Here is a 14964-nt window from a genome sequence, read left to right as displayed (position 1 = left end):
AAGGAGAAGTGCTCACTAACACAAATTTAGACAGATTTGTGAACAGTATTTGAGAGAAAAAGGCCTTTTGTGTACATAGAAAAAGTTGAAGATCTTTGCGTTCAGCTCATGATAAATAGGGGCAAACACAAAAGTGTTGCGTTTATAATTTTGCTCAGTGTAGTTACATAATGCTGGGCTGTGGTGGGGGCTCAAAATGTATGAGCTAAAGTTCCTGATTAGTGCAAGGGGTGGGGCCTACCTAGCTGTGTGCTGCCATGGAGCTTGTCAAGAAAGGAAAATTGTGGTAAGATCTGCTTTTTGCTGTGTTCACGAAGGTTGAGGTTAATTTTACATACGCTGCTGATAGCTAATTGAAATGTCTTCTGGCTCACAAACAGTTTCAATCATAGGATCTATAACAAGTTAACAAGTCACTTATTTCACCCCAACCATGCACATAAAGTTGTGCTCATAAGTTTACATACCCTGGCAGAATTTATGATTTCTTGGTCATTTTTTAGAGAATATGAATGATAACACAAAAACTTTTCTTTCACTCATGGTTAATGTTTGGCTGAAGCCATTTATTATCAATCAACTGTGTTTACTCTTTTTAAATCATGATGACAACAAAAACTACCCAAATTACCCTGATCAAAAGTTTACATACCCCAGTTCTTAATACCGTGTATTGCCCCCTTTAACATCAATAACAGCTTAAAGTCTTTTGTGGTATTTGTGGATGAGGCTCTTTATCTTCTCAGATGCCCATTCCTCCTTGCAAAAAGCCTCCAGTTCCTGTAAATTCTTGGGCTGTCTTGCATGAACTGCACATTTGAGATCTCCCCAGAGTGGCTCAATAATATTGAGGTCAGGAGACTGAGATGGCCACTCCAGAACCTTCACTTTATTCTGCTGTAGCCAATGACAGGTCGACTTGGCCCTGTGTTTTGGATCACTGTCGTAGTGGAATGTCCAAGTGCATCCCATGCGCAGTTGATTGATAATAAATGGCTTCAGCCAAACACTAACCATGAGTGAAAGAAAAGTTTTTGTGTTATTCATATTCTCTGAAAAATGGCCAAGAAATCATAAATTCTGCCAGGGTATGTAAACTTATGAGCACAAGTGTATATTGATGCTAAAAATAATAAAAGAAAAGTACCTATCTGCTTTCATTTTCTTCTGCAAGTTGCCAAAAAACAAACTATACTTCACCCCAGTGCCCTTACCAAACAACATTATAATATTTTCCTCTGGCCATCTTTCTAGATGTGTCGTGTTACAAAAGTTTGAGCTTAGTTTATTTTTTTCCGTGCTTTGTACAAACGCACCAAAGCTTTGGGAAACATGGCAGATTCCCATGCAATAAACCAGATTGTGATGGTAATCACAAGCATTTGATAAAATGCTTATTTTTTTTATCAACTTATCTCTTCCCATTTAACAGCTTAAAAAAACAAGTGAGCTTCATTTATAACTAAGCTAGCCACATTTCTTTTTTCCCTGATTGAAGTGAGTTTAATAATAAAAATAAATTAGTGCTTAAAATGTATAATACTTCAGAGGCTAACATAAGCACGATCTATCTGGAGCTGAAATAATGGAAAAAAGGTTAAACAAGGTAAGATATAAACACTGTAGGAGGAACTAACCACAATGTCATTAAATTAGAAATAGAGAGATTAGTATCTGAAAAAGAAATATCATTCACCTTCTATTTTGCATGCAATTGACATGTTTAATTCAAATACTATGCAAATATGTTGGTGGATGTTAAAGGGAACTGCCAAATTTAATCGCCTACTCGCAAACATCTGTTATTAGAGATAAATTGGTATTTGCATGAAAAAAAAACTTGGATTTTCCTATTGAAGTTTTTATATTTCAGGAATAATTAATAAGTGCCAGCTATTCAGTGCCAGTGTGTGTAAATCCAGCTGAATAGTCTTTTTTTGAAAAGAAAGAGTTTGTAGTTAGATTTGTATTGCTTGTTATAGAAAGTAAGACACTGCTCAACCCCACTGACAATTCCAGTGGACATAAAGTCCCCATGCAAACAGGACATTTTTACAGCTGCTTTTACCAGCGTCAGACTTTTTTTTTGCAGCTTAAATACCCCTCTACATGTTATTCTATGGCCTTATGCATACACAGGCTTTTAAGAGCTGTAAGTGGCATAGTTGTTTTCAAGCTGCAAAAAAAACCCCAGGGCCAGCGTTCTGAAGACCAGTGTTAAAGCTGTAAAAATGTCTGATGTTGCTAAATGCTGCTAAACATGGCTTAATGCTGGAAAAATTTTTTTTTTGATATGTCAAAATCAATGGTTTCCTATAAGAGCTGTCTTAACTGACCCGACGTTTAGACCATTGATTTGAATAGAAGTCGCATTCAAGTCGGATCATCATGATCTGACTTGTGGCATGTGACTTGTGCTCTGAGGATCTTGAAGGGGAACCCCATGCCAAAATAAAAAAAAAAAAAACGACGTGGGGTCCCCCCAAGATCCATACCAGGCTCTTTGAGTCTGGCATTAATCTTAAAAGGGAACCCTATGCCATAATGAAACAAAAAAGAAAAAACGACATTGGGTTTCCCCCAAGATCCCTAGCAGGCCCTTTGAGTCTGGTATTAATCTTAAAAGGGAACCCCATGCCAAAATGAAAAAAAAAAATGGCGTGGCTGCATGCTCAGATAAGGGTCTGGTACAGTTTTGAGGGAAAACCCCATGGTAAATTTTGGGGTGAATGGGTAGGGGTACAATGTACCCCATACTCATTCACATTGGGGCGGGATCTGGGGGCCCCCTTGTTAAAGGGGGCTTCCAGATTCCGATATGCCCCTGCCCGCAGACCCCTACACCACCATCCAGGGTTGACGGAAAGAGGCCCTTGTCCCCAACAACATGGGGACAAGGTGCTTTGGGGTGGGGAGCGCAGAGGGCATGTGGCCTGGTATGGTCCAGGTCCCTTTCTCTGACCTGCTGGGCTGCATGCTCCAATAAGCGTCTGGTATGGATTTTGGGGGGACCCCACGCTGTTTTTTTTTGGTGTGGGGTTTCCCCTCAAAATCTACACCAGACAGAAGTGTTTTGCAGGGTCTTGGGAAGGGGACCCTATGCCGTTTTTTATTTTTTCATTTTGGCGTGGGGTTCTCTTTTAAGACCTATACCAGACTTAAAGGGCCTGGTATGGATCTTGGGGAGGACCCCACGGCATGTTTATTTTATTTTGACTTGGGGTTCCCCTTCAAGATCCTCAGAGCACAAGTCGCATACCACAAGTTGGATCATGATGATCCTTCTTGGATCCGACTTCTATTCAAATCAATGGGCTGAAAGTCAGATCCACTGATTTAGAATAGAGGCAGAGAAACGCTGCTAAAAGCTAACGTGGCTAAACGCTCATTAATGCCAATGCAAAAAGCTACTAAAAGCGTGTTTTTACGGACTCTTTTTCCTGGCGTTGGTAGTGTTTTTTTCTAACACCCTGTGTACATGGGGACGGTTTAAATATGTCAGCAGAGACCAGTCTTCTGCTCCAATTACTCTATCATGCATAACACAAAAATTACCTGGATTTATGAGATTCAAAAGCATACTACTTTATTCCCTGATGGTTAAGAGGTTTTTATTCCATGCCATGTACTGCAATGTATTTTTTCATTATGTTTACTGATCATTTCAGAATTTGTAACCAATCCTCATTGTGTAGAGAAACAGTAAATAATGTTCTCAGGTATAAGCAACAACAAATTATTATTTAGGATAGGTGTAGTTGAAACATATATGCAAAGGTTATTATTATTACCATTATTAGGTACTTATATAGTACCATCAATTTACACAGCACTTTACATATATTATACATTCACATTGGTCCCTGCCCTCAAGGAGGTCCCTAACTTACATTCATAAATACTGTACTAGGACTAATTTAGACATGAGCCAATTAACATACCAGCATTGTCTTATGTTGTTTAGACGTCCTGAAAAATAAGGGGTACGGCAATCCAATGACATTACCTCGGTGACCCCGCCCCTTGCAACATCATCGGCTGGGGGCATGCTGGGTCGATGATGACAAAGTGTGGGGTCACCTGGTGAAATAATCGAGTGGCCCTGCCCCTTAGATATCTAAAGTGGTTGTAAAGTCACTAATCCCAAATCCTGGAAGCCCCTCTGTTACACAAAGGTATACTGTGCAGTATCTGTTTTTTTTTCTTGCACTCACATCACCTCCCAGCACTCAGCTTCCCTGATCTGAGGACTACAGTGGGAGGGGCTGAGATTCCCTGATTATTATTATTATTATTATTATTATTAATAAACAGGATTTATATAGTGCCAACAGTTTGCGCAGCGCTTTACAACATGAGGGCAGACAGTACACTTACAATACAAATCAATACAGGAGGAATCAGAGGGCCCTGCTCATTAGAGCTTACAATCTAGAGGGGAGGGTCAAGTGGAATCAAAAGGTAATAACTGTGGGGGGTGAGCTGATGGAGAAAATTAAAAAACAGTTGTTAGGTGTGGGTAGGGTAGGCTTCTCTGAAGAGAAGGGTTTTCAGGGATTGTCTAAAAGCTAATAGAGTAGGAGATAAGCGGACAGATTGGGGTAAGGCATTCCATAGGATTGGAGAGGCTTTGGAAAAGTCCTGGAGACAAGCATGGAAGGAGGTGATGAGGGAGCTAGAGAGCAGAAGGTCTTGAGAGGAACGAAGAGAACGAGTAGGTTGTTATTTAGAGACTAGGCTAGCGATGTAGCTGGGGGCTAAATTGTGGATGGCTTCAGGAGAGGAGGAGACCGGCAGGGGGGCATGTGAGCGCACAGCGGCGCTCTGAAATAAGGTATTTTGCTGCATAATTTATAAAACACAGGTACTGCACTGTATATCTTTCTGTAACATAGGGACTTCCAGGATTTGGGATTCGTGATTTTAAAGGAACAGCATCATTTTTTTTTAAGGGTTACAACCTTTTTAAGAACGCCAAATGCAGGTCCCTTTTTTTTTTTTTTTTTTTTTTTTTTTAAGGGGCGGCGGGCTACGTGATTGATAGTGGATCTACACCAGGGGACCTTTTTTTTTATAAAGGACTGCTGTTGTTTTTAATTTACTTTTTACACTTTTTTGGTGAATGAGTAGGGGTAATTAATTCACATGGGGGGGCAGGATCTGAGGGCCCCCTTGTTATAGGGGGCTTCCAGATTCCGATGAGTCTCCCCCGCACCCCCACAACCACCAGGCCAGGGTTGTGGGGTAGAGGCCCTTGTCCTCATCAACATGGCCAAAGGTGGCCTGGTTTGGTTTAGGAGGGGGGGGGGGCTCTTGCTTGTTCCCCCCTTCTTTCCTGGCCTGGCCTGAGTTTTTTTTTCAGAATTTTTAATTGCTGGCAATTGTTTTGTTTACATTTAGCTGTCAGCGGGGAAGCCCGCTGACAGCTGATGAGTCATTGGTGGTTAAGGACTCAGTCGGCCGGCCAGTTGACAACCAGCTATTATTCAAATAGAATTTAGATTGGTTGATCAGTTTTCGACCAATTAAATTTCTATTTGCTCCAACAATTTAAAAGTCGTTCAAAAATGGATGTTAAAATGGATGTAAAAATGAAAGTTTTCTAACAAAAAAAGTGACTGAATGGATGAAGAAAATGGAATGGTTGTTTGAAAGGGGCCTATCTATGTTTTTTTTTGCACTTTTATATCTTTTTTTGAATAAGTATAGGCACCCCTTACTCATTTACATAGGGAGGAGATATCTGGATGTCTCCATATTGCTATAAGAGGGCTTCCAGATTCTGATAAGCCCCCCCCCCCTCCCCACAGACTCCTATAACCCTGGCCCTTTCCTTCATAAACATGAAGACAAAGGGTCTGGTAAAAAATTTAGGGGGACTTCAAACAGACACAGGCATTATTTTCTGACTTCATATGGGCACACAAATGACCACGCCTACATAGAAGACAACTTTCCCCACCCAAACAATATGGAGGGCTGGTGGTACCAGACATACATAAATAAAATCAGGCAATACACTTGGGTAGAATTATTTAATGGAATCGACACCAAGCCACCAAGCTATGGTCCCAACTGGAACAAGCCCAGAGCGACATATCTCTTTGTATAGCACCCTGGTGCTACCAATCGCTGTCAAAAATATGAAACGCCACCCCCTTATTGGCCAGACTACACGACTCTGCTCACTTCTTTTCACCCAAGCCTCTCTCTTCCTCTAATGCATCACTTTTCCAGATACTGGAGAACCCACTCTTTACATTGTGATATCAAGATGCACCCTTTAAAAGTTTGATAAACTCTGGCCGCCTCCAGGCCTCTCATTTCCTGATCACAGGGCACTGAACGTCGATATCTGACCTTACGTACCCCTCAGGTTCATTCCGGCTAGACTTTTGGAGAGCTCTCCAACCTAGTAATTTTTTAAAATCCGTACCGCCCCGCAGGCAATTTTTGTTAACCTCTTATTACTCTTGAGGAATACTGTTTGGAAGAGGGCACTCTACCACGCGTACTCTCCACTGCTTACAAACTGTTGATTACACCCTCAGAACATTATCAACCACCTTGCCTCACTAGCTGGGAACAGGACCTAAACCGTATATTAAGCTTGAACCAAAGACAACATACCCCCTTATTTACATACAAATCTTCCATCTGCACAAGAATACAAGAAAACAATTTTAAAATTTTGACAAGGTGGGACAATACACTTGCAAGGTTGCACAGGTTCTTTCCCTCAACCTCAGACCATTGCTGGAAATGCCAGGAGGGACGGCGGAACACTTTTGCATATCTTCTGGTCTTGCTCCAAACTCAAACAATTCTGGAAAGATGTCCTTTTCATTGCCCAAAGATTTACAGAATGTCCAATCCCTGACGACCCAGCTCCTCTCCATGTCTGCACTATTCCAGGGAAAATCTACAAAAAATTGGTTATCCGCTGAAGCCCGCTGCACTGACAGCTGACGTCACAGAGTCAGTTCAGGCTCGGGCAAGATCGCAACAATGAAGTCGGGATCTGCCCACATGGCTGGACCCACACCCGGCTCAGCCTCTCAGCGAACCTCTGAGAGCCTTAGCCAGCCACTCCAGTCCCCCCCACAGCCCAGCACACCAGTAAGCGAGGGGGGGCAGAACAAACTGCGGGGACTGACAGTCATCAGCTCTCTGCTCAGGGAGCCCTGGGAAACGAGCAGTGTTTGATCGCTCGGTTCTCAGTGTTAGAGCCAGTGGGGGACAGATGCAACATCAGACCAATGCCGCATCCACCTAAGTTTGATTCTGCAAAAAAAAATGTCCATTCTCTTTTCATTTCAATAACATTAAGTGGGAAAATAATGTATATAATAAATGTGGATCTCACCTACAGAGAAAGCATATATACAGTCAGGTCCATAAATATTGGGACATCGTCACAATTCTAATCTTTTTGGCTCTATACACCACCGCAACGGATTTGAAATGAAACAAACAAAATGTGCTTTAACTGCAGACTTTCAGCTTTAATTTGAGGGTATTTACATCCAAATCAGGTGAACGGTGTAGGAATTACAACAGTTTGTATACGTGCCTCCCACTTTTTAAGGGACCAAAAGTAATGGGACAATTGGCTGCTCAGCTGTTCCATGGCCAGGTGTGTGTTATTCCCTCATTATCCCATTTACAAGGAGCAGATAAAAGGTCCAGAGTTCATTTCAAGTGTGCTATTTGCGTTTGGAATCTGTTGCTGTCAACTCTCAATATGAGATTCAAAGAGCTGTCACTATCAGTGAAGCAAGCCATCATTAGGCTTAAAAAACAATATAAACCCATCAGAGAGATAGTAAAAACAATAGGTGTGGCCAAATCAACTGTTTGGAACATCCTTAAAAAGAGAGAACGCATCGGTGAGCTCAGTAACACCAAAAGACATGGAAGACCATGGAAAACAACTGTGGTGGATGACCGAAGAATTCTTTCCCTGGGGAAGAAAACACCCTTCACAACAGTTGGCCAGATCAAGAACACTCTCCAGGAGGTAGGTGTATGTGTGTCAAAGTCAACAATCAAGAGAAGACTTCACCAGAGTGAATACAGAGGGTTCACCACAAGATGTAAACCATTGGTGAGCCTCAAAAACAGGAAGGCCAGATTAGAGTTTGCCAAACAACATCTAAAAAAGCCTTCGCAGTTCTGGAACAACATCCTATGGACAGATGAGACCAAGGTCAACTTGTACCAGAGTGATGGGAAGAGAAGAGTATGGAGAAGGAAAGGAACTGCTCATGATCCAAAGCATACAACCTCATCAGTGAAGAATGGTGGTGGTAGTGTCATGGCGTGGGCATGTATGGCTGCCAATGGAACTGGTTCTCTTGTATTTATTGATGATGTGACTGCTGACAAAAGCAGCAGGATGAATTCTGAAGTGTTTTCGGGCAATATTATCTGCTCATATTCAGCAAAATGCTTCAGAACTCATTGGCCGGCGCTTCACAGTGCAGATGGACAATTACCCGAAGCATACTACAAAAGCAACCAAAGAGTTTTTTAAGGGAAAGAAGTGGAATGTTATGCAATGGCCAAGTCAATCACCTGACCTGAATCCGATTGAGCATGCATTTCACTTGCTGAAGACAAAACTGAAGGGAAAATGCCCCAAGAACAAGCAGGAACTGAAGGCAGTTGCAGTAGAGGCCTGGCAGAGCCTCACCAGGGATGAAACCCAGCGTATGGTGGTCTATGCGTTCCAGACTTCAGGCTGTAATTGACTGCAAAGCATTTGCAACCAAGTATTAAAAAGTGAAAATTTGATGGGTGATTGTTAATCTGTCCCATTACTTTTGGTCCCTTAAAAAGTGGGAGGCACATATACAAACTGTTGTAATTCCTACACCGTTCACCTGATTTGGATGTAAAGCCCTTCAAATTAAAGCTGAAAGTCTGCAGTTAAAGCACATCTTGTTTGTTTCATTTCAAATCCATTGTGGCGGTGTATAGAGCCAAAAAGATTACAATTGTGTCGATGTCCCAATATTTATGGACCTGACTGTACATATAATACAAGTGGATATTGAAGATGAACCTTTATTGCAAAAGCCTCTGCTCCCAAAAAAACTACAAGCTGAATCCACTTACCAACAGAAAAAAAACTTTCACAATATTATTTTGTATATATACTAAACATAATCTAAACATAATCAGTATAAAAATAAGTGAATATTTTAAAATAAAATAAAGTGAAAGATCAAGAATGGTCTATATTCTCAGACTCCATCTCAGCCACAATAAAAAAAAAGACTCAGACAAAAGACCTCAAACAAAAAAACTTAAATTTTTAAAACATGTTAACCTCCAAACTATCTTAACTAATCTGTGGTTATAAAGTAATTAAGATCCAGATCCACATGTAATCCTTTGGGTACCAGATATTCATTTTGTACACACATTCCATCTCTCGCTTTGAAACCTCCCTCCTTAAGCAGGTGATCTTTATTTTGACAGGTTTGATATGTCGGGAGACGCAATGTTTATTAACAACATTGTGAGGGGTTTATGCTATTTATGAGTCTAAAATTGTGCTGCATGCTTAAGTTACTTAGGCTTGTTTCAGATCTATGTGTGTTGAGAACACAGGCAAAGTCATGTGCTTTCCTGACACGCAAAGAGCTACTTTTTAGCAGACACGTAAAGGTGCCGATCATTCCACGCATCAGTATCAGCATGCTTTTTCACATGCCAAACTGCATGGGGAAACAGCACTATGCAGTTTGGTGTGGTGCGATTTTACATAAGGGTCAGTGACTTTTTACTTTGTACCTCTCATGGGTAGAGCAACCCAATGAAATGAATGGGCTGCCACTGCCCTATATGCAGCATGCAGCACATATTCTGTAGATGTGAACCAAGGCTGACACAGGAAATATTCTTTTTGCATGTTTTTTTACAGTGTAATGCCCCGTACATGTGGTTGGATTTTCTGACGGGAAATGTTTGATGTGAGCTTGTTGTCGGAAATGCCGACTGTGTGTATGCTCCATCGAACATTTGCTGTCGGACTTTCCGCCAACAAATGTTTCAACAAATGTCTCTGAGGCACTGCAGAGAAAAGGGGAGACGCCGCTCAGATCCACACCATCTTAAATACTTGGGGTACATATGAAGACAGGGTATATCGGGCGTTACCCATTTATTTTGGAGCTTCACTGAAGGCTTCGGCTAACTCCTATCCTGTTCTTTTGGCAGAATACATATTGTCCGTGTTCCATTTCTGGAATCCAGTAGCTGCCGCCTATCTATTATCAAACAGAGTGGGACTCGGTTGTCCTAAATTTATACCAATCTCGGGCTGGCGTTTGTCTGCACCCCCTGCACCCCCATCCTGACAGTTGCCTCATTTTTGTCCTCTACATGGAACCACTATTTTTGACCGTACTTATTCCTACTCTTTATCCCTGACGAAGGTGTTAAACTGGAAATGCGTTGGGTACCAGGGATACCATCCACTGGAGAGTACTAATGTTATTGTCATATGTACTCTCAGTTTGTTTCATGTTTTTTGTCATGTTGGATACATGCATACAGAATTAGATGCTAGACATCTTTTAATGTTTGATCATTTGTAGTGATTTGTAGTGATCTGGTACCATTCTTTTTATGTAAAAAAATAATTTTTCTATACACATCAGTGTCTGTGGCTTTTCAAGTCCCAAATATAGGGGGTTAATTCTTTTGTTCTACACAATCCAGGGATGTGGCCTCTACATTGATTTTTGACATGGTTCAAGCCTCCTCCTTTTGTCTATGCAAGACAAGTTTGAGCCAACAACCTTCGAACAAAAATCCACGGTTTTGTTGTCGGAAAATGTGATTGTGTGTACGCGACATAAGGGTCTTGCAGATTTTTAATTGATACTGATATATGGTAACCCAAACAATGTATATTTAAACAGTACACTATTTAAGTAGATGCTATTTTTTTTAAATGAAAAAAAAAAGGACCCAGTAAAAATGTAATACCTTTCCTGATGGTTAATTTTCCTGCCCACACCCCTGTCCTCTGCTTTACAGAGGAGAAAAAGTCCATTGAAGATTTTCAGGCATTATCAATCTCCTATTCCCCTGCAGCTTGATGGCTTTTCTCGTCGATTTCTAGGTCACTAATGTGTTCTGCAGACCTCTAAGGCACTACTGTGCCCTGCAAAGTGCATCTTTCTGTCTGTGGTACTGTTGGAGGCTTTCTCTCACATACAGCACTGTTTGGTGAAACTGTTGTCACTGGAACAGTAAGTGAGGGACGAGCTCTCTGACTGAGCGTGAAATAACAGAAAAAATCCAATAAGCGTACTAATCTCTCCCTACTTTATCCAAAACTAAAAATAAATGTTTTGGCTGGACATTAATTCATAAGAGATATAATTCTTGTTACTCAAAGCTTAACTCCGGGAATATGCAAATATTGTCTAAATATTACAGTCATGGGTATTCAGTCTTGTTATACTTTGTGTATTCCTTTCATATTTGTGCATTCATCCAGTTTGAAAATTTACCTTTGTGCAGGGAGCTTCCTGTAATAAAGACCAGTCATTGCTACTCTCTCTCCTTGTGCAGGGTGATTTGTCGTGTCTCCGCTCCCTGCTGTAATTTTCTGCAGGTAGCCTGTAGTGGATGGATCTGCTGGACCCCTCCCACAATTCTGATCTCTGCACATACTATGTACAGGATGATGATGATACTGCTACTTTTACATGGTATTATCTAAGTTTGTAAAGGCATTTGGTGCACATAATTTTGTTTTACATTCTTTGTGGGTTTTCGGACAGTGAGTTAGAGGGAGACAAGTTTGCCGGAGGTTTCGATTTTGCTCTTTTTTCCCCACTAGTTAAGGCGGTCAAAAAGGCCCTGAAGTAAGAAGACCCTTCCACTCCGCCGGCTTGGGAAAGGAACGCTTTTTGCTCCTTTTGGAATTGAAGGATATTATTGCAGAGGAGTGGAGCAAAATAGACAAGAAAGCAAAACCTCCAGATTATATCCCTTCAAGGCAGAGGAAGTGAAACATGTGGAAAACGCTCCCCTCTTGGACGCAGCATTGATGCGTCTGGCGAAACACGTCACTCTTCACTTGGAGGATGCAGTATCCTTCAAGGACAGTCTTGAGAGAAGAATAGACCAATACCTCAAGAGAATTTACAGGCTAGCCAGTATGACTTGCAAACCCGCTCTGGCCCTAGCGGCTATGTCCAAGGCTATGGAAACTTGGACAGAAAATGTGGACTCTGTACTCAGGGGGGTTTCAGAAGAGTTAGCCAGAGGCTCGGCAGTCCAGGAACTGAAGCTAGCAGCGGCCTTCCTGGGGGAGGCTTCTATTGATCTTATCCGCCTGCTGGCCTGGACTATGTTGTCTTCATGCACGGCTAAGCGGGCCTTGTGGTTACGGCCTTGGGTCGCTGATCCGGCGTCCAAACAAGCCTGGTGTAGGATCCCCTTTGAGGGCTCCTCGCTATTTGGTAACAGGCTGGACAGCGCTATAGCCCTGGCCACCGGTGGGAAATCGGGCTTCCTAACCCAGGATAGGCATCTGTTCGGTAAGAAAAGACGCAGTACTGAGCGTTCAAGGGAAGCAAGCTTTTACAGGCCTGGCCGGGACTTAAGGCCAGGACAGAAGGAATTGGAACGGAGGGCAGGCTCCCTACTGAGAGTCTGCTCAAAGCTAGGCATCCAGTGAACGTGAGCCGGCTAAGTTGTTTTGAGATTGGGCGCGCCCAGGCGAGTCCTGTGGGGGCTCGTTTGCTTATCTTCCAGCACGTCTGGGTGGCCTCAATCTCAGATTACTGGACCATCAAGACGGTATCCTCAGGCCACACATGGTCCTTAATCAGTTTTCCTCCCCCCAGATTTATTTCCACCCTGCTACCATGGTCAGATGAAAAGAAGCAGGTGTTACTATCCTACATGGATTCGCTGAGAACACAGGGAGTGGCAGTGCCTGTCCCAAAGGATGAAGAGTTCCAGGGAGTGTACTCCCCTCTCTTCTAAGTTCAGAAGAAAAACAGTTCATGGCACCCAGTGATAGATCTAACTTACCTAAACAAATTCATAAAATACGAAAGGTTCAAAATGGAGACCCTGTCTACCATCCAGCAAGCCGTCAAGCAAGAACATCTGCAGTTTACCTGCCTCCCTTTCGGGCTGACAACCTCACCCCGAGTCTTTTCGAAAGTTCTACTGGCCATGGTGGCCCTCATCAGAACAAGAGGGATACGCTTGTACCATTATCTCAACGACCTTCTGTTGCTGTCCCAGGACAAGGAGCAATTGTTGATCCACAAGGAGCAGGTTATCTCCACATTGGTCGGGCTCACAGTGCCTAAGAATTATCGTCACGATGGTCTCTACGACCCCCATGGTCAAGTGGTCTCTCTGGAGGTTATGCCCCTTTCAGACAGGGTTCCTTCAGCAATGGAATTCGGGGGACATCAATCAGTCCATTCGCATAACATCAGTGATGAGGAACAGTCTCTTTTGGTGGCTTCAGCGCAGAAATTTGCTCACTTGCCACTCCATCACCCCGTCTCATGGGTCACGACCGATGCCATCAGTGCTGGATGGGGAGCCTTCTGCAGGTCGAGGACTTGCACAAGGCAAGTGGGATGCTCGTCTCCACAATCCAGGCTCAAACGTCCAGGTACTTCGGGTGGCCCGGTGTGCCCTTCAATTCCTCACTTATCTCCTTAAAGGGGAGTCTTAGTGGAGTGGTACTAAAGATGGACAACATCAGAGCGGTCTCCTATGTGGGGGGGCACGGGGCCACTCAGAGCTCCACCCTGCTCCAAGAGGTCGAACCCATCATGTCTTGGGCCCAGAAAAACCTGGCCAATATTTCGGCAGTCTTCATCCCCGGAGCCCAGAACATCCAGGCAGGCTTCCTGTCCCGCACACAGCTGGACAACAACGATTGGTCTTTTCATGTGCAGATGTTCGAGTGGATCTTGTCTCTGGGAGTCGATCCCGAAGTGGATCTATTTGCATCCCCCTGCAACTTCAAGGTGAAGAAGTACCATACTCGAGTCGGTTGCAGCTAGGCCTTCGGAATAGATGCCCTGACAGATCAGTGGAGCTTCAACAGGGCATACACCTTTCCCCTGCTCCTGATCATCCTCAAGTTCTTAGGTAGACTTCAAGCGGAAGCAGTCGAGGTGGTGGTGATTACTCCTTACTGGCCGAACAGGCCGTGGTTTCCCCTCCTGACCCAGCTCAGCTTCCGGGACCCGTGCCTCTTCCTCTCAGGCCAGACCTTCTTTTTCTGGGGGCAGTCCTGCACCCTTGTCCGGCATTACTGAGACTGATGGTCTGGTTCTTGAGAGGGAGAGGCTGGAATCTCTCGGGTGTGCTTCAGGAGTGATTTCCACCATGAGCTCAAGAAAGGCGAGCATGAATAAAGTATATAAGAGAATATGGGCCAAGTATGTTGAATTCTCATCCTCTATGGGCAGATCATTTAGGGATCCAGAGATCCAGGATATCCTCAGCTTCTTTCAATCCAGCCTAGATCTGTCTCTATCCATCAGATCTCTAATGTCGCGTACACATGAGCGGACTTTACAGCAGACTTGGTCCGTTGGACAAGAGTCCGCCGGACAATCCAAATGTGTGTAGGCTCCCGCGGACTTTTTTTTCCCAAAAGTCTGACGGACCTAGAAATGAAACATGTTTCAAATCTCTCCGTCGTAACTCCGCCGGACTCAGTTCCTGACGGAAAGCCCGTTCGTCTGTAGGCTGGTCCAACGGACCAGATATGATGCAAGGGCAGGGTACTGCATCTCGCGCTTGCTGCAATAGGAAAAAACTTTCCTATTGCGACGAGTGCGGGGCATACCAGGCCCTTAGGTCTGGTATGGATTTTAAGGGGAACCCCCTATGCCAAAAAATCAGCGTGGGGTCCCCCCAAAGGTCCATACCAGACCCCGATCTGAGCACGCAGCC

This window comes from Aquarana catesbeiana, linkage group LG03 (assembly GCF_042186555.1).
Source record: "Aquarana catesbeiana isolate 2022-GZ linkage group LG03, ASM4218655v1, whole genome shotgun sequence".
Taxonomy (NCBI): domain Eukaryota; kingdom Metazoa; phylum Chordata; class Amphibia; order Anura; family Ranidae; genus Aquarana; species Aquarana catesbeiana.
Note: the sequence above shows the minus strand (reverse complement) of the source record.